General features: G+C 43.1%; 1 protein-coding gene across 1 annotated transcript in view; it reads right to left on the bottom strand.

The window, feature by feature from the left end:
• Positions 1-24,150, bottom strand: part of TMEM181 (transmembrane protein 181) — a 377,932-nt gene that overhangs the window by 353,257 nt on the left and 525 nt on the right. The gene's annotated exons all lie outside the window — the stretch shown is intronic.

Below are 24,150 nucleotides of genomic sequence, written 5' to 3'. Positions count from 1 at the left end.
AGTATGGCAAATATGGGGAGTTCACCCATCCTTTCAAGATCCTAAGAGGGGTAAGGCAAGGTTGTGTCCTCACACCATTCCATTTTTCCATTTATACGAACGGTGTAGGAAAAGACCTTGAGGGCACAGCCTTGGATGTTCTTGTGTCCAATAATCATCAGTGCTACCAATTTTGGCGTATACCGATGACGCTGTCCTGATGGCCAGAACGGGGATGGTGCTACAACGCCTCATATCAGCTTATGTATTCATTGGATTTAAAAGTCAAACAGTCAAAATCCTTTGTAATTGTCGCAGGGAAACGCAACAAAATACAATCTTTCTACATAGATTCTGGGAAAATTTAAGTGGTGGAGTCATTTCCCTACTTAGGTGTACTTTTTGATAAAAATCAATCATGGTCCAAGCTGGTCAAGGAAAGAGCAATGGGTATGGAGAGGAGTTTAATGGCGTTAAAATCATTCTTCAATAGGCTGGGAGCAAAACCTCTAATCCTCATCAAAAACATGTATCATGCTAAAACTAAGGCTGCAGCATCTCATGAGGCAGGCGTATGGGGTATGGGGTATGGTGCTTATTGATTCCCTTCAGTCTGTGGAGAATACATTTTTTAAGTCTTTAACCTCTCTTCCACAGTCCTACACATAGAACTGGCTCTACCTTACATCATGGATACTATTAAATTAGCCCCACTCCTGCTGTGGCTTTCTGTTTGGCGTAGGGATACAGTCCCCCTTAGACAAAACATTATAGGTGACATCCTGAAATTAGATAACTACAGCAGGATCAGATGGCAAAAGAATGTTGAGCTGGAACTGACCGCCATTGGATTGAAACACCTCTTTAAGGACCCATTTACCTGCAGGACGACATCGAGACGGAAGTTGGTTGACACATTTATGTTGCGGGTCCAATACCTTAGAAGGGAAAGAAACTATCAAAGTCAGTCGTCCCTTATGTATGAATTAACTCCAGCCCTGCATGAGGTGAGGATACTTCTGTCTAGCTTACGTTCCCATACAGCACTGCCCGTGACCGGACTGCGCTGTGAAGCGCTGTGGCCGTGGAGCGCTGGGTCCAGAAAGCACCGATTTCCCCCAAGATCACCGCTGCAGGCCCGGGCAACCCTACCGCATCATTACCCATAAGTTTGTTTGCCCAGAAATCACCGCTGCCGGCCCGGGGAGCCATGGATAGCACTCTAGGGAATCCCAAGTGATGACAGCAGAACGCCGCATTGGGCTTGGTGCTGCCAGACGGCATTGCCTAACGACCAGGGCTCCACAGCGATGCGCCATCGCCGACAAGGAGAGAGGAAGTGCGTGCCCTCCAGGGAATGCAGGCCCACCCACCGTGCACTGTCGCAAGAGCTCTGGCGTCCAGGGAAGCCCCGAGTCAGCACGCTGGCCTCAGGCAACTGACGGTGTACGAGGTGAGCTGCCGTGTGAGGAAAGTGGGCTGGGGCGCATTGTAGGCTGCGGGGGCTGCCCTTCTTGTGAGCGAGTGACAGAGACTGCACCAATAGTCACAGCCTCATCCCGGCACTTGGCACATGTGAAGGGCATCGTGTCCTAACCCCCTCACAGCACGCTGGTACAAGCGTCATAGTGCCATCACAGGGGAGGGGACAGCCTTAGTGATCACATAGTGGGCCCACCGGGGACTATTTGGACATTGCCCTGTTAGACAAAACACTGCCTGCCTCAATCCAGGGACTATTCCACCCCGTATTTTGTGCCCAAACCAGGTAGTCTTTCCGACCCTATCTTCCTTTTGCCCTGCCTACAAAGTACTGTCCCATCCGAAGTGGAAAAGACTTGTGAGTGCTGCGAGCAGTGCACAACTGACAGCTTTCTAAGAATGGTCTTGCCCTAATGATTGCTAACTGGAAGTCAGTCCCTACTAGGAACTGTGTATCCACCACACCAAAGGACATCTGACTGACGCTTGTGGATTACAGATGGTGAATTCTTACTATTTTTGAATCTTACACAATTTTAGATAAAGATTCTTTTATTCTTTTATTCTTATTTTATTTTTATATAAAAACCGGGAGACATTGTTTGTCAAAGGCTCACAAACTCTTTTGCTACCGCAATCCTTGGCCAGCTGATGAACCGCGCCGCGAGTGCGCTGACACTCCCAGCTGTTGGTCCCCCCCCGCTGCCGCTCTCAGGACCATCACGCGGCCGCCGAGTGGGGGGACTACAGCCCCCAGAAGCCTGTGCGGGTCATCCCCCGCCCACTTCCACGCCCAGTGGCGCTGAAAACACTGGCGCTCCCTCCGCATCGCGGGACGCACGTGGGCGGCACCGGGCTTAGCCCGGGCTAAGGGCGGGCCCGTTTTAGCCCGTGAAAGACCGGACCGGGCCATCTCCCTTTTGCCTGCCCCAGGGAAATTGTTTGTTTAATTGTGTTCTTGTTGGTATACTAGCAAGCTCTGTTCAGAATCTAATACTATAATATGCCTACACGTGAGAACAGGAAGAAAACTACTCCTGCGGGGTCCCTCCTAACAGGCACATTGGATAATTTCATCACAAGAGCTAATTCTGTAATAGATGAAGGGATAACTTTAATGGAACGCCGGGGGTCTCTATATTTAGCCCTGGCTAAAAGATCATCTATGGGTCACCTTGAGATTGCTCGCACACCAGAGCATACCGCAAGAGTCAATACCATTGCAGTCCAAGCACTTATACATAGCACGTCTAGCCCCCAGGAACAGACCCGCACTCTGACAGCGACCAATCCTCAATCATTAGTTGCCTTAGAGGCCACTCCAGCAATAATAATAATGGTTAGCTCGCCGGAGAACTTAAACACAAGGCAATTGAGGGGGGGTCGCGAGGGTGCAATATCTAAAAGGAAACGGGCTAATACCGCCGTTCTGGGAGGTAGAAAAGCGAAAGTAGCAAAAGGCATGGGTAATAGCGATATCTCCTCTAATAAAAAGGGAGATAATGCTCGGACTATCTCGAATAAATCTATCGTCACGTCACCTGATTTATTGAACCAAGATCCAGTTTCAGGAGACGGGTTAAATATTGCAGCCAGAACCGAGGAAGAAGAAGACCCCTTGGTAGAAAAACTGGGAGCTCTGTTGAGATCCTTCCTCGCACCTCTGGAAAACAGATTATTTTCCATTGAGCAACAGCTTTCTAAGCTGGAACTGACTACCAGGGGTATGGCAGACAATAGGAAGGCCAATACGTTACATTCATGCTCAGTTCAGCCAAGTGCCGTTCCCGACATACAGGTAATACATAAATCCCCGTCTTCCATTCAGCAATCCAACTTAAATATCCCACATGCCTCGACAATTACATCCCGGGTAGAATCGCTCAGACCTATCCAGCCCTCTGAAAATGATTCCATAGCACTTAAACCACGCAAAGCCCACCACAAAGAGTCTGGAAAGGTCTTACCAGTTGGGGCAACTCGGGGGGGGGGCGGTAATATTAATCTACCACCAGAAACTAGTCCATACTTGGTGGTACTGACTGGAGTCCCAGAACTAAGAACTCCCAACGAGGAATCGTATATGTCCCTGAAGAATAAAGTGATACATTGGCTTAACATAAACCGCCCTTTACCCTCACAAATTATCAGCAAAATACTGATGGTGCGCAGAATAGCATGGGTGGGTAACAGCCGGAAAACTATCCCAGGTGACTGCGTACTGATACATTTTAGGGACCCACGTACAGTGGAACATAGCTGCACCTGGAGAAACCAAAATACTAGGCCCTCCATAGTAGCCCGTCCATTATCATACTTCTATCCGTTAACTAATCCACATGACAATAATGATGATTGGACTCGAGTCCCGCACCATGCACGGGGGAGGGTGGAAAACAGAGGGTATGGTCAATTAAATGCCTGGGAGGATATACCCACCGAAAATAGGTTTAGCTGCCTAGAAATGGTGGATTGACTGCCATTAACCACAGAGAACAAACCTAGTAATGGTAAGGGGCAAGAAAACATGGGGCCGTTAAAGACTCACAACATAACAACGAAAAACGATTTAGCAGGCAACACTGGTGGGGGCCCCCAAAATACAAACATTCTAGCAGGCAAAGTAGATCCCAGTGATTCTCACAATACCGATCCCACTGGAGGCTCCCCCAGTGAAACGCTGGCCATACCCCTGGCGATTGACCAAGAACAACCTACGTTAGACTATCAACAGGTTGCAGAAGCAGGCATGGCCTCAATTATTCGTGATAGTGGTTTAGCTGCTCCGAAGAAGGATAAGGCCCCAAGAAAGATCACAGAGAAGGGAGATATTTGTACCTTCCTATCTTGGAACGTAGCGGGACTATCTAATAAGATTAAGGATCCAGCATTCCTACCATTTATAGAAAGCTTTTCAATCATTTGCCTACAGGAGTGTTGGGAGCGGAAAGAGGTTCACATCAATGGTTTTCGCACCTTTCACTCACCAGCTAAACTCTCATTGAGGGGCAGAAACTCGGGGGGGGGGTCTTTGCACCTACATATCAAATACTGTAAATGTTAGGGTCATAAAACATCATATAGGATCTAACTACTATCAGTTATTGTTACTTACAATGGGAGGAAATCTAGCTGTTAAGTTGATCAACTTCTATAATAATATTCCAAAGGCAAAATTAAACAACGTCCTTGAAGAGCTTTCGCAAAGCCTGCAAAATCCAGATGAAACCAGCTTGTTAGGGAATTGTGTTGTTTGGATGGGGGATTTTAATTGCCACTTATGCCCTTATGGCCACTCAGATATCTGTGGGCTGGAAAACCACATAGGTGACCCTTGCACTCACTTTGCACATTCCACCAGTGGGAATCTTTTTAATACCTTAATATTTCGGATGGACATGGGGTTTATAAACGAATCATGTAGCCCACAGGTAGCCTTTGAACCTACCTGTAACGGGAGGGGGTGTAATTCGATAATAGATTTTGCTTTGGCTTCAAATAGCCATTCTCACAATGTTCTTAGCTTTAAAACTGGAGAAATCGTATTAAGCGATCTTTTTCCCATTAGTTTTTCCTTAAAATTTACTTCAGGAAACAGCAAGAACAATGATGTAATTGATAATTTATACAATTACAAGATATTTTTAGCAAAAAGGAATGGCTACTCTATAAAATGGAATAATGTAGAGCCCAATGCCTTCTTTGAAAGCTTACTAAAAAATAAGTATAAAGATGTTATGATGTGTCTAGAAGAACCCATTGATAGTGTTTCAGTAATCTCGGCCTTCCGTAATATATCAGAAGAAATCTGCAAAGTCCTCTCAGGAACCTTGAGGAAAAGTTCAAGAATCAAGGCGGAGGGCTGGTTCGATTCAGCGTGTAGTAAAGCACACGCAGTGTTAAAGATGACACTTAAAAGAAAAACAAAAAACGTTTCTGAGATAAGAAAGGCCAGAGCTAATTATTATATTAAAATCAAAAATCGTAAAAAGAAACTGAAACAGGAAGCATGGCGAGTTTTACACCAGGCCTGCATCCAGAAAGATAATATTGGATTCTGGAAGGCGGTGAACGCCCCCTTCTTTGCGGATAGAAAAACCGATTCCATAGAGATGGCTATAGATGAAGGCATTTGGATAAACCATTTTACTGAATTATACAAAAAAGATGATCTAGTACGAAGCAGCTATGCTGATATACCTGAGACAGAGGAATGCAACCCACAGGGATTCTTCCCTATAGATATTACGTTTGCGCTATCTGAAGTCGAAGTAGCAATCGCAGAAAGTGCAGCAGGCAACGCCCCAGGGCCAGATGGGGTCCCTGTAGATGTTTTTAAGTTTAACACTGAAATATGGGCACCCCTCTTGACCAACGTTTTAATTAGTAGCAATAAAACAGGGTTTCTTCATACGTGGCAAGAGGCTATTGTGGTCCCAATCTTCAAGAAAGGGGACCGAAACGACCCAAAGTGCTATAGGCCCATTTTGCTATCGGACTCCCTGATGAAGGTGGCAGGAAGAGTTATATTAAACAGGCTGCAGACATGGGCTGAAGACACAGGTGCTTTGTCAAAGTTTCAGTATGGTTTGAAAGCAGGATTAGGCACTGTTGAACAAGGGTTAAATCTGGCGATAATAATAGGCAAACATGTGGTAGAAAAAAGGGCAATTTATTCTTAACATTTATTGACCTAAGTTCGGCTTTCGATTGCCTGAGCCATGAAATGTTATGGGATACCTTGTTACAACTAGGTATTGATCCTAATATCCTGAAGTTTATCAAAGAACTGTATCGAGGGGCAAGTGCAAAAGTACGATTTGTCAGCAAGGGCGAATGTACATCTAACTTAGTCCGCCAGGGCTGTATAATTGCGCCTTTTTTATTCAATCTCTATATAAACAGCGTGGCTACCCATCTCACGCAAAACCAACAGGACTACCCCCAAGTTAGAGGATGTCCAGCCCCAATTTTACTTTACGTACACGATGCAGTAATCATGGCCAGGACACAAGTGGGCCTTCAGAGATCGCTTACCACTTTTTCAGATTATATGGGCGCCACAGGTTTAAAAATTAACACTGCCAAAACTTTTAGTATGTGTTGTACAACCAAGACTAATGCCCAGTGCAATACTTTTTTTTAGCAAAGTCTAAGATAGAACTAACGAACACTTTTTCTTATTTAGGAATCATTTTTAACAAAAAGGGGACTTGGTCGTCTGCTGCCAACACGAGGAAACTAGCTTTTTCTCGTGCTATTGGAGCAGTATGAAATTTTGCAAATAAATTGGGGGGTGGTCCAGTACATATATTGGTGGACATTTATAAATCGAAATGTATTTCCACAGTCACCTATGGAGACGGACTATGGGGGATTGCAGACATCCGTGATATTCAATCATGTGAAAATGCTTTCCTCTGGTTCTTATTAGCTGTCCCTAAATGCATGCCATAAGAAGTTAGGTCTGGATTATATCTCGGACCTTATCAAAGTGAGCCCCGTATTGCTTTGGGCTCAATAGGGAAATAATCCAGGACTGTCTAATGCACCAGAGAGCCCATAATATTGACTGGTTCATTTACGTCATGGGCTTCCTAAAAGAGATTGGACATCCTGAATACTTCAATTCCCCTAATTCTCTAACATTAATCTCAAGGAAAGAGCTGAAAAAAATGTGCCTTGTCTTGTTAGAGAATAAACGTTGGCAGTCACAGGTAACGAAGGAGACTGTTATGCAGAATCAATTAATGTTGCAGGGACAGGGAATTCAGCAATATTTAATTCTTACCCAGAGTAGTTATACCATGATGTTACACGCTCTAGGAGGGGAAGCTTTTTTAGATTAATTACATTCCCCGAAACTAATACCTGGTCAAAAAACCTGGCTCTGTGCCCTTGCGACGACACATCACAACAGTCTACGATACATTGTACTCTATTTTGTAAATTCTACTCGCTACCTAGGAGAAAATATTTAATCCATTTGCTGAAAAAATGGGGCCTGAGACAATGTAGACCTGCATTACTGAAACTCCAAATGTTAGAGGATGAATTGTCAATGTACTTGGTTTCAATGTTTTTAAAAAGTGCGATTAGATACAGACTTACAATGAATTGAACTTTTAAAAGAACTGTATCTTTAGATGGTACTGCTTGTTTTTAATTGAATTTTACTGTTGATCAAATTGTACTGTATTTTATCGTATATTTACTTGTGCTTTTATGATTTTTTACAACTGAAATCGAATAAAGCTATCTTTGACTTTGACCCATACAGCACCATAAATTTATTTTATTAAGATTCCGCTTGAATCTGATACTGCTAATATTAGGATATCAAGGGAAGAGATTTAAGCACTCTGAACTCTCCTCCTGTACATGTGATATGCAATCACAGCAAAATGATCTCCATGCCCTATTTTTTGTGTCCTTTATCGACAGGAAAGACAGAAAGGTATTGTTCCGATCTGTAAGTGATATAATTTTAAACTCTGTTGAGTAGCACTGTATTTTTAAAAATCGGTTTCGAACCCTTCTGTGTGTTTTTCAGTTGCATCATTCCTATGGGCTTGTATGAAAAAAGGAAACAAGCGGGCCCATAATTAGTAAGGGAATTGTCTTTTGAATTTTTTATCATTTTAGCACTTAATGTTTTAACTTGATTTTAAGTGGACAAAGTACACCTATAGATGAAATGGAATGTATGATACATTGATTGGAAGTATGTTCTTAACTATTAGGATTTTTGTTTCATACAACTGAATGTTTTAAAGTAATTTTATTTTATGTACTTTTATGATCTTATTTGGAAGATCGATTCAAGAATTGACTAAGTTAAAAATGACATTGAATCCTCACTATATAGACTGCTTCCTCTCCTGATACAGATATTCAAGATGGAATCACCTAACAGTATACCTGTACTGTGTGCCACACTGGCATTGCTGGTTTAACATTATATAGGGTTTAGGGAAATAATGTTTAAAAGTAATGTTTAAAAATGCAGAGCTATAGGTCATAAAATAGGTTAATGAACACCCACCTAATATAAGGATAAAAACAAATCAAAGGTTTAATAGCACCCAAAATTTCTCCTAAAGTTTCCACCTGTATGGTTACCTATGTAGGTCAAGAGCATCAGGACACAGACATTTAGTTGTAAGCTTCAGCTTGTTCCAACCTCTCTTTCTATTCTATACTGATATAGGGGGAACGCAAGTAGATGTATAACTAGGGTATCCAGTTGCCAGACTTTAAACCGGTTTCCTTTTCTAGCTTGCTACTTTGATTGGTCAGTTATTTTGTTCTGGCTCCCTGGGAGCAGAGAAGTAGGGTTAACTGTATCCAACTGTAATGATGTTCTCACTGGTTTTCCTGGCTGCCCTTCATCTGTTCTTGATTCTCCTGTCACCCCCCTTTTGTATATAATGCCAACCTAAGTACCCAATTATGTATTCTGCAGTAAGGTGCCAATCCAGTTCAACACCACAGTCATAACCAATATGGCACATGAGACAAACACAACTTATGCCTAGACTACTATAAGAAAGATTCTTAAAGATTATTACTCAGCTGCCATGCTGACAAATAGCACCATCTAACCAGTTTGCAATTTGTGTTCAAACATGTGAGCTTGACAAAATAACGAAGGAGCGACAAGTGGTTTAAAAGGAATCACCCTAAGGAGCTGCCACGTAGCACAGACCATGAGGAAGAGACGTGCCTCCGCAAACAAGCTATCAAGTGAGATTGCCAAATCACCAGTAGTATGAAGGGTTTGTGCGCACAAGAACCTTGATATCAAGCAAGGGGTAGTAGCTTAGCTTAGTTGATGCGTGTGTGCAAATGTGAAAACATGCTGTATTTGTTGTGAGCGTCTTGAACATGTAGCTTGTCCTAGGATGAACACTGCCAAGAATTTTCAAAGCAAGCAAGATATCTCGCCATTGTTTCCCTTTTTCTAGTTAGTCAACCACGGTGAGGGACATTTCCTCTAGGGACCAGATACCCTGACACATTATGAGAATAATCACCATTGATAAGGATGGAAGCTTCTCTTAGGAAGCGGAAGCCTAGAACACTGAGCTGTTTCCAAAGGACAGGAGGAGAAAGCATTGGGATATGCCTTAGTCATAAACAGATATCGACCAATTGCTTCACATGGACATCTAGCCACATCACCGGAAACTGGTGCCAACCAGGATGACTATTAAGATTCTATCCAGTGGCCCAATGAGAACAAATCCCAACTGTGTCACCGGCCATCTATGAGACTCTGACAATGAGCAGTGCACACTGCTGCGTGTTGCCCATACTAATCTTCTGCTCTGACTTGGTCTGGAACACCAATGAGGGGTCTCCTTCATTGCTTCACATGGACATAAAAGACTTGACAAGATCTGAATTGTCTGCACTGTTGTGTTAATGACTGTTTATTGTTTGAACCCATGTAACTGTTACGGGATATAACCTACACTTTTAAAATAGTGCTGCTAGTCAATCGATTACCCCATGTGATCAATAACATTACATTATAATTTCTTTTGGAGTGGATGTTTTTGTTGTTTCCACGTTGCCGCTCTCAGTTGCCCACATTCAGTGAAATGTCGAATTAGGTGTTGGCTGAGCACGCCTGTCCAAGACATAATGACAATGGGTGTACGGTGCAGGCCAGGTGTGTGACACCTCGTGAAAATCGCATAAAAGAGGAGCAGACCGAATGACTTGCAATGGGGGGCAGACTACACTCCCACGTGGCATTAATCGCCACTCTATTGCAAACTGAATGAACAGAGGAAAGAGTTCACAGTGCTGTTCATCTAGCACAGGGGAGAGAAGTGAAACCTTTGTGAGTTACTACTGCAGAGAGAACCCAGGAACAGATTACTGTGGGAGAACAGGAGTGCCCTGGACGATGAATGCAGTCTCGGAGAAAAGCAATAGAAAAAACAAGACGAGAAAGAGAAAGAACACATGCATAGTGCTGAAGAAAATAATATCTGAAGGGAATTATGTTCAAGTTTGACTACAGGCGTTAAAATCTATTATTTTGTGCCAAAAAGAACTGCAGTAGCAGGGAGCAAGAGATTGTTTATTTTGGACAGGAAATAACCAGATGTTAGATGTGTGCATCAAACGATTTGTGGCTTATAAAAAAGAAAAGCAAGGAAACGTGAAGTTAGAACAGAACACAGCGCATTACATGCATAACATGGTGATTCGGGGAAAAGAGCTCAGTTTGTTGCATGCGAGGTTGAAGTGTGGGACGATAAGACTGGTGTTATCTGCTAAAATTTTGTAGGGTCATACAGCGGAGTGCAGGATTGGCATGAATGCTCTCCGAGGGAAAGATGTATACACAAGTGTGGCAAATGTGATCGGATGCCTACAGGGAGTCATATTTATTTATTTATTTGCAATTTGTATTGCGCAAACTAAACCCGAAGGTGTCAAGACGCCTATCAAAACAGATCAGAAAGTTTGCAGAGCACCACTACAGGTATGCACGTGTGAAAAGGTGGGTCTTCAGAGCAGATCTAAAAGCTTGTAGAGTGGGGCGGGACCTTACTTCCAAAGGGAGAGCATTCCACCATTTGGGGGCCAGATTAGAAAAGGCCTTGCCTCCCCATCTTGTTTTCCTAACACGCGGCACAGGAGTCATACTGGCTTTAAGCTTAGGAAAGATACAGGGACCACCACAAGGAGAGTTTCTATGCACTATATGTTTAGAGTCAGAGAAGCAAAGAGTATCCAAGTTGTAATGAACTGCTGTAATGGAGGAAACCAAAAATTGTGACAGCTTTGTAATGACAGGACCCCTCTACGAGACCAAGGAGGGGGGAGGGGGCAAGAAGATTGTACTCTAAATGCAGGAAAGGAGTGCAAGGAGGAGTTAGTCTTTTGGGAATAGGAATATGGAGGTCATAAAGAGATATGCGTGAGAGAATTTCTTAAGTCTTTATAAACACCGAGAGAGAGATGTTTAGCCTAATTGATGTATTGTTTGATTTGCTCAACAGAATGGGGTATTATGTGATTTGTGGTACACGTCACACTAGGAAGCATAGGATTGGGTAAAGTGATAGGGGATGTGGTGTTACTGCTAGTCAAATTAGAGAGATTAGACACATGCACGAAATGTTACAACTAGGAGAAAGGAGGACAAAGAGGTGCATTGGTTTGACAGCCTTACTTCTTATTGGGATGGCTATGCAGTGGTGGCTCCTCCGCTTAGGCGGAGGAGCGTTCCCCACTGCTTTTCAGCAGTGTAAATGAAGGAAAAATAAAATGATGATAATGGTATTATTATCATTTAATTTGTCCCTGCTGCAGCAGCTTTGCAAGCGGGCTGCGCTGTTCTGCTCACAGTGCAAGGGGAGGAGTGATGGGCACTCTGTAAGTGCGTATGCACGTTTGGCTGACCGTCCTGGGGCGGCCAAACAGTCATGCGCACTTTGCATGTACTCTACCCATGCTGTCATGGCAGCGCTGTAATTGGCTTAGATGAGTTTAGGAGCTTCCTGTTCTGGCCTGACGGAGAGAGACAACAGAGGAGAGACGAGGCAAGGTGGTAAGTTTTATTTTTCTTTACCCCCGCCACCCCAGAACTGTGCCAGCCGCCACTGGCTAATAGAGGACTTGAACTTGATTTACCTAAGTGCGATGAACATTGAGGAAAACTAGTAGCCTTGGTATACCATCAAAAAAGCTAATGAGCAATTAAGGGAAATGGAACAGACTGCATATTTACCCCCCAAACAATGTGTGGGGCCTGACATGCAGCCAATAACTGTAAGAATGAGGGTATGACTGATTAGTAATGTTTTCTCTCCCCTACCCCCAACCTCCCCCGCCCAAGACTAAAGAAGCTCTACTAACCCTTCTAAAACACACTAAGGGAAAGACTGTGGGAGAGGTGGTATTGGTGACAAAACAACAAGAATTGGACATACTGAAGGCAGCCGGAGCAGCGGGAATGGGAATACAGAGCAAGGGGGAAGTAGTGAATCATAAGGGTGACCTAGTGGCTGATGCGGGACGATTAATAGTGCCTGGGGTAGTAGACATGAAGGAACCCGATGGGACACCAACTAGTTTTCAGCTGAGTAAATTAGAAGGCTCTCCAACAAAGAAATAGCAAAAGTTAGAAGAAAGTGATAGCAGCTGCATACCCCACAGACAAATTCACTGAGATTGCAAACTGAGAACAGTGGAAAGAAGTAAATGCCATACAAGAATGACAGTGAATTGTAAGTGCAATAGTGAAAGGGAGTTTTCATCTAGAATCTAACTGTATTGCCTTGGTCTAAAAAATGGCTACATAGGCACACACTTAAGAAACAAGTAGTGTTGCAAATTATGGTATTAATGCATCAGGATGAGTGTGATTAAAATGCATGGGCGGATCTGTGTTGGACAGTGAGGATGAATGGGTCAAACTGAGAAGGCTGAAGTGAGAATGGCAAATGCGGATTATTGAATATCACAGGATGGATGGGCTCGACATGTACACCTCTTGGTATGGTGTAAGCGGAAAGCACCAAATAAAGTGAAAATATTAGGCTGAATGCGCCACTAATACACAAACGATGAAAGGTGTATGTTAGAAAACATAGAGAAAGTTTTTTTTTTCATTTGCTGGATGCACTTCTGAAATGTGAAAGAGTGAATGGTGCTGTGTAAACATCCGTTACATCCTTTAAAATATCGAAGATAGACACAGTCATCAATCATGGAATGTTGGGACAGAAGCTAAGGGGACAGTATGTGCAAAGCAGTTATCTATATTACAGCGAATTCTACCTCATTCAGCCACTTTGGATTTGAAGAGAATTCGTGAATTGTGGGAGATGCCAATGTAAAATTATGATGGATAGAAATCCAGTCATGTACTGCCTGACTTTGTGTGACACAATATGAAATCCTTAAGCCTGTAATATGAGGGCTAGGCTGATTGTGAATATGCCATTGTTGATAAAAGACGTATTACTAGCTTTTACTGAGGCTAACTTGAAGGCTAATGAAAGATCAAATGGGAGTAAAAATATTTAAGAACGAGAGAATAAGAGCGAATGAAAATGTGGAAACTACTGAGAGTGTGAAAGATATGTAATATATATTGAAGTGAAAGTGCTTCTATTGACTGAGGAAGCAGCTGCTCTAATGTGCCAAGAATTTGAAGGGCTACACAATTGACTGCGAGCCATGAATCGAAGAGAGACTGGCTCCCATTTTCTCACAGCATCAAGTGTGTGTAGGGTAGAAGAATGGTTTAGTCTAAGCAATAAACAATGTCACAAGAGGGTTAAGTGAGCTTAGTTGATGTGTGTGTGAAAAAGGTGAAGAGGTGCTGCATTTGCAGAGTGTCTTAAACGTTTAGCTTGTGCTAGCATAAATGCTTCCAAGGATTTTCAAAGCAAACAAGATATCTTGCCAGAGTCTCTCTTTCTCTAGTTAGTCAACCAAGCGTAGGAACATTTCCTGAAGGGACAGAACACCCTGACATGTTATGAGGATATTCATTATTGATAGGCATAAAAGCTTTTGTTATAGGAAGTCTGGAACAATCAACTGGTTCCAAGGGACAGGAGGAAAACATATTGGGTTAATCATTAGGCATGAATGGATATCAACCAATTACTTCACATGGACAAATAACCACATCACCAGAGATAGGAGCCAACCAATATGATTATTTCAAAAGTCCACCCACCAGATCAATAACTACCGCTAGCCATTTTACTAGCTCTAAAAGACTGTCCACTAGAGTATACCTGTGAGATTTTGATGCTGATTAGTCCATACTGCTGCATTTGGTCAGAACTATCATAATTCTGCCATGTACTCATCTTGAATGCCAACGAGGGGTCTCTGGCAGTGCTTCACAGGGATGTAACACATTTAAACAGTAATGTTTGTACTCTCGTGTTAATGACTGTTTATTCTTTGAATTTGTGAAACTTATGGGATATCGCGTATACATTTATTATAGTGCTGCCTTTTCATAAATTACTGGTAACTGCATCTGATGTAGATGTCCTTGACATTTCCATATCGTTGTTCCCATCTGCCTACATTCCAAGAACATGTTGGGTTAGGTGTGGCTATCTGAGCACCCTAGTCCAAGACATCACCCCAGTGTTAACATCAAATACAAGCTAAAAAGGTCATAATGATTCTCCACAATCCAGAGCAGAGTTTAATATGGCAGCCCTCTTCTTCAGAGGAATAACCTTGCTACATTACTATGTGGTTGACCTATGTCAGCCTTCCACAGTATAAGCAACTAATTTCATATGCTCCAAAACTTCATTAGGGAGATGCACTTGGAATTAGTGGAATTAGTTAGCCATTATATCTTACAGTCACACTTGACCAACACCAATGCAGACTCAGAGCAGTACTAATATGAAACGGACACAGTATGTTACCCCATCAAATTAGCATTGATTTATTTAGGTATCACTTCATAGAGGATGTAGTGTTTCCCAAACCCAAAGAAGAAGCTTGCTACTAAAGCTGCCTCCAGTTCGTGCCAAAAGTAAGAGGTTTCCTGGGCTAATGATCTACTGTTAATAGTTGATCAAGAATTTGACATTTCTCACAGGGCTGTTCCAGGACCTGCAGAATGGACTAATGAACTCAACCAGATTTCAGTCCATGGAGGATTCACTATCACTAGGCACCACTATTAAATATGTGGACCACAAGAAAGCGCCAGAGTTGGCTTAGAGGTTTAGGTTCTGTCCTGCCCCAGATGCAGGATTTGAATGAGAGGGCATTCCTTGTCTATGCCATACATGCGCTCACCACACCAGAGCAACTTTACCCCCATACTGAAAAGGATGCCTTAATGATATTTTGAGGATGCCAGCACTTCCTCCAATGCCTGTATCAACAATGGTAAGTAGCGATTGACCACAAACCTATAGTTCTTTCAAGCCAAGGTTTGTGTTCTAAACAACTTCTTGTAACCCAGAAAGTGCGTCAACAGAAGACAGGCTTTGCCACAGAGGTATCCGCATACATTATCAACAGCGTTGATCCCCCACACTCTGCAACTGGCCCGTGTCAAGCACTGAGGGATTTGTCAAAATCAAAGCCAGTCAACAAGAAAGTCTAGGACCAAAACATAAATGCCAGGGTTAATGCTCTCTTGAGCAGCTGGGTTGCAAGCCAAGCATGTGGAACAGCAGCAATTCCTTCTTGAATCAGCAGAGATGATGACCTGACACTCTTGTGGGCTAGGGTTAGTGCTGACCTGTGTAATCTACATATTGGCAGATATTGTCTCATTGAGATCAGAGACCATACCAAATATCCAAAGGCTAGAGTCACTCATACCACATGAGCATAGGAAGTTACCCCCAAGAGGGGGATTGTTATGGTGACTCATGGCTACTCAGACGTGAGTCCCGTGCTCTCCACACCACTGGAGTCAAGCTATCCTGGCTGAAGACGGCTGATAGCCAGAAACCGGTCCTAGGATGCTTGATTACGGTCCAAGGAAGACATGGCTTAGCAGTTCGGGCTGGACTGTTCCCATGAGGCACAGGGTCAAGGCGGATTTGCATATGGCCATGTCTGAATTGGGGTGGTGTGGTGAGCAAAAAAACGATGAATTTAGGCCCAGATCTCTGTACTGGGGTGAATGTATGACATTGTTCTGCATTCTGTCCATCAACTGTTGTTTTTGCATTTGTCACCCCGAGTGGGACGGGTATGCTCGGACGTGAGTCCCGTGCTCTCCACACCACTGGAGTCAAGCTATCCTGGCTGAAGACGGCTGATAGCCAGAAACCGGTCCTAGGATGCTTGATTCCGGTCCAAGGAAGACATGGCTTGGCAGTTTGGGCTGGACTGTTCCCATGAGGCACAGGGTCAAGGCTGATTTGCATATGGCCATGTCTGAATTGGGGTGGTGTGGTGAGCAAAAAAACTATGGATATAGGCCCAGATCTCTGTACTGGGGTGAATGTATATCATTGTTCTGCATTCTGTCCATCAACTGTTGTTTTTGCATTTGTCACCCCAAGTGGGACGGGTATGCTCAGACGTGAGTCCCGTGCTCTCCACACCACTGGAGTCAAGCTATCCTGGCTGAAGACGGCTGATAGCCAGAAACCGGTCCTAGGATGCTTGATTCCGGTCCAAGGAAGACATGGCTTGGCAGTTCGGGCTGGACTGTTCCCATGAGGCACAGGGTCAAGGCTGATTTGCATATGACCATGTCTGAATTGGGGTGGTGTGGTGAGCAAAAAAACAATGGATTTAGGCCCAGATCTCTGTACTGGGGTGAATGTATGACATGGTTCTGCATTCTGTCCATCAACTGTTGTTTTTGCATTTGTCAACCCGAGTGGGCGGGTATGCTCAGACATGAGTCCCGTGCTCTCCACACCACTGGAGTCAAGCTATCCTGGCTGAAGACGGCTGATAGCCAGAAACCGGTCCTAGGATGCTTGATTCCGGTCCAAGGAAGACATGGCTTGGCAGTTCGGGCTGGACTGTTCCCATGAGGCACAAGGTCAAGGCTCATTTGCATATGGCCATGTCTGAATTGGGGTGGTGTGGTGAGCAAAAAAAAACGATGGATTTAGGCCCAGATCTCTGTACTGGGGTGAATGTATGACATTGTTCTGCATTCTGTCCATCAACTGTTGTTTTTGCATTTGTCACCCCGAGTGGGACGGGTATGCTCAGACCTGAGTCCCGTGCTCTCCACACCACTGGAGTCAAGCTATCCTGGCTGAAGACGGCTGATAGCTAGAAACCGGTCCTAGGATGCTTGATTCCGGTCCAAGGAAGACATGGCTTGGCAGTTCGGGCTGGACTGTTCCCATGAGGCACAGGGTCAAGGCTGACTTGCATATGGCCATGTCTGAATTGGGGTGGTGTGGTGAGCAAAAAAACGATAGATTTAGGCCCAGATCTCTATACTGGGGTGAATGTATGACATTGTTCTGCATTCTGTCCATCAACTGTTGTTTTTGCATTTGTCACCCCGAAATCCTATAGCCACTTTCCTATGTTGCAATGGGTTCACTTGAATGAATAGTTGTTGTTGATGTAACACATTTTATAGGGAACTGTATGTTCAGCAATTGCATTTCCTCGTACTTCTCCTACCTTAGTCTTATGTTTTGACCACCAGATTCCATTTGTGTTTTTGAACTAGTATGGCATTGGGGATTGAATCTGTAGTGGGTCGGTAAATATTTTCCCTTGGACCCTTGTTCCCTAGTGGAACTGTGTTTAGCATAGAAACACTTTAACAATGTTGCTTCATAGGCACTCCTCTCACTTTGTGTGAAAACTAGTGACCCCCCACAAATCGAGACCGCAGTATGTCAAAATGTTGCATTATTAAAGAGGTTCTAGGTCTGTTGTGAAGTGCTCTGATGTCCTAGAACAAGATTTCTACTATGTTAATACTGCAAAAAATAAAATGGGATTTTCCCTGTGACTGAAGCTCCAATCTCATCCTCCAAGAATTACGGACAAGGCATTAAAGAATGATGTCAGAGAAACCCAACAAGTGGTTGAATTTCAGGGTGAAACTGGAACATCTGCATTTAATCCCGGCTTCCTGGTTAAACCAAATTGTGTGATCGTAGGCAAAGACTTTATTTCACCAGCCTCCTGTTTTGTTCATTATCCTATATGAGAGCACTTTCAAATATGTGAGTTCAGAATGCACCTGTGCAAAAAACATGTGCGTTTGATTTAGTAGCTTATAATGTTGCTCCATCTATAATAAGAATCTATTCAACATACAGAGTACACAAGACAACTGACTTGCCACTCAGCATAATAGCATTGTCATCACCATGGGGGCAAGTATGTTTCTAACTGTATGTTTAAAAACTCTTACTTTAAATTAATGCAAAGCGATGATCTGATGTACTAAGGTGAAACGCTTCCATGTGTTAAACAAATACACTTTTTAAAATTTTAAAACACTGTACCATATTCTACAAATTATGTTTATTGCATGATTAACATGGCAATTATTTTCAAAGATCAACGTCTGTTCTGTCTCTTTGAGCCAGAGTTGGCTCTGAACTCCCTGTTAATATATTGGCTCGCCCACCTCTAGTTATTTGATGCGCAGCCACAATGTTGAGGGTTGTTTTAAAAACCTGTATTTAGGAATATTCGAAGGACATGACAGACCTTTGGTCAATTAATGTACGCAAAAGGTTCCACGACTGTATTAAAGATAAACAATTGCTTCCCCCAGCTAATAGAAATCGTTCAAAAATTACGAATAAACGGTACAATGTCACTCGTTCAACAAGTTTGGCAGTAGGTTACCCCAAATGTACAACACTTTTGCTTAAAGTACAAATTGAATTATAAAAGCAAACCTGCAACCATAAAGCTGTTGTATGGAGCACAACGGTGGAAAAGGGAAACTGTGGAAAATGGAAGAAGTGTATTTGGGAAGACAGGACCGGTTTCAATCGTGCCCTTTTCCCAGTGCCTGTTTTTAGGTCTCGCCTGTCGATGCGCATGCGCATCGAGCAAGCGAGACTATAGGGGCTCATCGACTCTTTATCTAACTTGCAAGGAATCGTGGCGATTCCTTGCAGTGCCCGTGACTTTTAAGCTCAATGCGCATGTGCATTGAGCTTAAAAGCGCGTGCACAGCCGCCCGCATTCCTCCGACACCTTTGAAGTGAAGCTTAGCTTCACTTCAAAGGCCCGGCTTCTTCACACCCACATGCCGCTCTGCCCCGCTCCGCCCCCTCCCCTGAGTCATCCTGCCTGCCCTCGACGTTCCCCCCTCCCCCTCCCGCCACGCAATGCCGAGAGCTTGTTTTCTTTCTTTTGAAATAGCTGTCTTTCTGACACTTGATAATATTGCATGTTGTCAATCTGACCCTATGCTTGCCTGTTGGTTATTTTTTTAATTTAAATTACGCGCAGACCTACGAAAATGCACCCTTTTACATTAATAGCAGTCAACAAGGGCGCCCGCCCCCTCCCTATCCCGGGCGCCGCTTAGGTTTCAGCGCGGCACCCGCTTTCACTTTTAACACGGCGGCCAGTCAACAATGGCGCATGCAGCTCTTTTCTGTCACGCTGTAAACATTCAAATTATTTGACTCCAGGAATTCCTGCCCCGGCCTGTTTAGACTCCGAGCACTCTCTGGTATGACAGAAGCACATTTTATGTAGTTCGGCTGAACTGCCGCCGCTCCTCCAGCTTGTTTCAGAAGAGTTGCCTTCATGCATTTTAAGTGCGTTGGCTAAAAGTGCACGGCATAGTTTTAGTTTGCGGGCAGGTTTTCTCATCTGATGCTCTTTCTGCTGTTCACTTTGTCCCATGCAGTTTTTACCAGTGTGCGCATTAAAAATAATGATGTTTGTCTGAAATGCAGCCGCCGCTGCGCTGTGTTTGGGACTGGCCTCGGTGCTGCAGATTAGAGTGGACGTGCTAATCAATTGCCCGTTTGAGAGGAAGTCATCCCGTGCCTTTGCATAATCCATTTACATATCCCCAGAAGGTGCCCGATGCCTGGATTGTGTGCTTCCTGTTCTGCGGGGCCCCAGGGCCCTCTTTCTGCCATTTGTTCCCCTTCAAGAGAGTAAGATAGCGTGGGAATATTTGGAGCTCTTCAGGTTTGGGGCCCAATGCCACTCCGTGCTGGTTCTCCTGGCGTCATGTATGTCTCTCTCTGAAACATGCCAAGGACAGGCTGCAGGCTCTGCAGCTTGTAGTGCCTCGTTTTGTGTGGGTAGGGGAAGGGTTGACCTCACTACAGTGTTTACCACAGTTAATGAAGATCAGATGGGAGAGTACACACAGAGCAGCTCTCTGGGCCCATTCTGAGCCACGTACTAATGGACACAAACAATGCATCCGTGACGTTCGTCTTAAGGCAGCCCTATTATACTAAACCCGCCTTTTCTTGACTTTTTATTTTCCTAAACCCATATTTTGTTAATTAAAGGTGTAAATTTTTTAAAAAGAAATGTTTGCAAAATTTTTTTCATGTAAGGGCCCACTGTTCTCACACTGCTTCTCCCAGCGTTCTTTGCATTCACGTTTGAGAGAGGCTCCTCTGAGACCGGTAAGTGCATACATGGATCTATATAATGCGTATGTAACTCCAAGTGGTGCAGTGAAATATTTTAACTCCTCCACGGGGAAGAACGCATTGTGTTCTCGGTTTATTTTTCCTGACACGAAAACTTGTTTTAGAATAGGAAATGGAGTTTTCGCTTGCCCCTGCCTCTGCCGTGCTCTGTTAGCAAACACTGCACATAGAAGTCACGCGCCGGATTCCTTCGCATTTCCTACTGCTAGTCAATGGCTAGTTTTTGTTTTACTTAAGGCAATATTACTTATTTCTTCCGTGGTGTAGACCTTTCCTGTTAGGGGCTTTGTTGTTCTGTGAGGACATTGAGTAATCGTGCTCATTGAAGACGATAGCAATGTTATAGCTGTTTGAAGAGCACCTGGAATGGCTCGCCTGCCCACACACGGTGACTGTGGGGAGGGAAGAGCTGAGCCTCCCTACTACAAGTGTTTAGATGTATCTGCTAGAGGCTGCCAAGCAAACTAGCAAGGCTTAGAGTACGATGGATGTTGTCTGCCACTCAATGTATACTTAATGTGAACATTTGCTATTAGGTCTAGGTTTGCAAATCACAGCGTTCCCCGTTTGGCCCCATGGCGCCCTCACCCTCACACCCCCTCACACACCCTCACTCACCCTCTCACCCTCACTCACTCACCCTCATACACCCTCATCAGCATAGCATAACAAAACATAGCATGGTATAGCAAAAAAAGCATAGGATACACAAACTCACAACCCTTTCACCCTCACCCTTGCTCTAACACTCACCCTCACTCACTCACCCACCCACCCTCACCCACCCTCACTCACCCACCCTCACTCACCCACCCTCACTCACCCTCACCAGCATAGCATAACAAAACATAGCATAGCATAACAAAACAAAGCATATGATAGGAAAACATAGCATAGCATAACAAAGCATAGCATAACAAAACACAACACAACATACCATAGCATAACAAAACATAGCATAACAAAACAAAGCATAGCAAAACAAAACATAGAATAGTATAACAAAGCATAGCATAGCAAAACAAAACATAGCAAAACACAACAAAGCATAGCATAACAAAGCATACCATAACAAAGCATAGCATAACAAAACATAGCAAAACAAAACATAGAAAAACACAACAAACCATAGCATACATAACAAAACATAGCATAGCATAACAAAACACAACAAAGCATAGTATAGCATAACAAAACACAGCATAGCATAACAAAACAAAGCTTAGAATAGCATAACAAAACATAGCATAACAAAACATAGCATAACAAAGCATAGCATAACAAAGCATAGCATACCAAAACAAAGCAGAGCATAACAAAGCATAGCATAACAAAACATCTCATAACAAAGCATAGCCTAGCAAAACACAACAAAACATAGCATAGCATAACAAAACACAACAAAACATAGCATGGCTTAACAAAACATAACAAAACATATAATAGCATAGCAAAACACAGCATAGCATACCAAACACAGCAAAACATAGCATAGCATAACAAAACATAGCATAACAAAACAAAGCATAGCATCATAAAACACAACAAAGCATAGATAGCATAGCATAACAAAACATAGCATAACAAAGCATAGCAGAACAAAGCATAGCAGAGCAAAACATAGCATAGCATAACAAAACATAGCATAGCATAACAAAGCATAGCCTAGCAAAACACAACAAAACATAGCATAACAAAACATAGCATAGCGTAACAAAACAAAGCATAGGATAGCAAAACTAAACATAGCATAGCATAACAAAACAAAGCTTCGGATAGCAAAACAAAACATAGCATAGCATAACAAAACATAGCATAACATAACAAAACATAGCATAACAAAACACAACAAAACAGCATAGCTTAACAAAACAAAACATAGCATGGCTGAACAAAACATAACAAAACATAATAGCATAGCAAAACACAGCATAGCATACCAACACAACAAAACATAGCATAGCATAACAAAACATAGCATAGCAAAACAAAGCATAGCATAATAAAACACAACAAAGCATAGCATAGCATAACAAAGCATAGCAGAGCAAAACATAGCATAGCATAACAAAGCATAGCATTGCATAACAAAACATAGCATAACATAGCATAGCATAGCAAAACATAGCATAGCATAACAAAACATAGCATAGAATAACAAAACAGCATAGCATAGCATAACAAAACAAAACATAGGATAGCAAAACAAAACATAGCATAGCATACAGCATCACTCAGCACCAACACAGCATCACTCTGTGGCACCACAACATCACTGAGCTCCACCACAGCATCAATCTGTTCAACCATTCAACAACAACTGGTTCAAATATGTTATCTCAATGTTTCAAGCTTTATTACAAATGTAACAAAAAGATGTTAATATTTGACATATGTTCTTGGATTTTCGTCACAATAAAATACACTGAACATAATCTTCACAAATGTTATTTACAAAAGTTTAAGCTATTGCCATTATAAATTACAATGACTTTTATTTAAGTATTAATTATTAAAAAAATTAAAAGCCATCGTTATTTGTAATATCAATACATCTAAGTCACGTAAATACAAAACATGTTGCATTACAAATTCTATAGGTGTCACATTTGCGAAAGTTCTAACTATTGGCATTGTAAATGACAAAGCTAATAATTTAGCTATTTTCAAAAACAACACATAAATAAAAAAATTGTCATTTACAAGACCAATAGCTCAAACTTTCCTAATGCGAGACCTATTGCATTGCCCTAACTCACCCTCACCCTCACTCACCCTCACTCTCACTCACCCTCAACCCCTCACTCACCCTCACTCACTCACCCTCACCCACCCTCACCCTCACTCACCCTCACTCTCACTCACCCTCACTCACCCTCACCCTCACTCACCCTCAACCCCTCACCCTCACACAGTGCAATAGGTCTCGGAGCATTTGAGTTAGAGCTTTTAGATTTGTTTATGGCTTTTTTTCTTTGTAATTCTTTAGCATTGCCTACAGGAAACAAAAATGCTAAAGATTTAAAAAAAAAACCATAAACAATTCTAAAAGCACTAACTCTAATGCTGCGAGACCTATTGCATTTCCAATGCTTGTTTATAGCTCTGGTCTCTTTCCTGTCAAGTCGTACATGCTGAACGCGTTTGAGAATGACAACCAACCCCACCATTAACCGTGGCAGAAACCTTTGGGGAACATCCATGCGTCTGGCAGTGATTAGGTCCACCTCAGCGCTCTAGTACTTCTTGGCGACCATTTTTAATATTTCTAAATCATAAACCACAAGGTCACTCCCTCAGTGGATTGGCCTAGCCGGGCGTTCGCAAACAAGCTGTCCAGTTGTTGCAATGAGTGCCCGATGGTTCCTGGAGCTGGGGGTGGATGCCGTTCCCTCTCTATTAGAGCTGGGTTAACAACACCACAACACCTGACGCGGCCTCGTTAAAAGGAATGAGGAACGAGGCAGGTCGCCTACCATGGCTCTCTGGGGCCCTACGCAGGGATGTTTTACCGTTTCATTACGCCACACGCGCGCGCTCTCCCCTCACGCGCGTTCGAATCCGTTGGAACGTCCGCGAG

This window comes from Lissotriton helveticus, chromosome 6, assembly GCF_964261635.1.
Source record: "Lissotriton helveticus chromosome 6, aLisHel1.1, whole genome shotgun sequence".
NCBI classification, from domain to species: domain Eukaryota; kingdom Metazoa; phylum Chordata; class Amphibia; order Caudata; family Salamandridae; genus Lissotriton; species Lissotriton helveticus.
The sequence above is the reverse complement of the archived record's forward strand: the minus strand, read 5'-3'. Positions and strand labels throughout refer to the sequence as shown.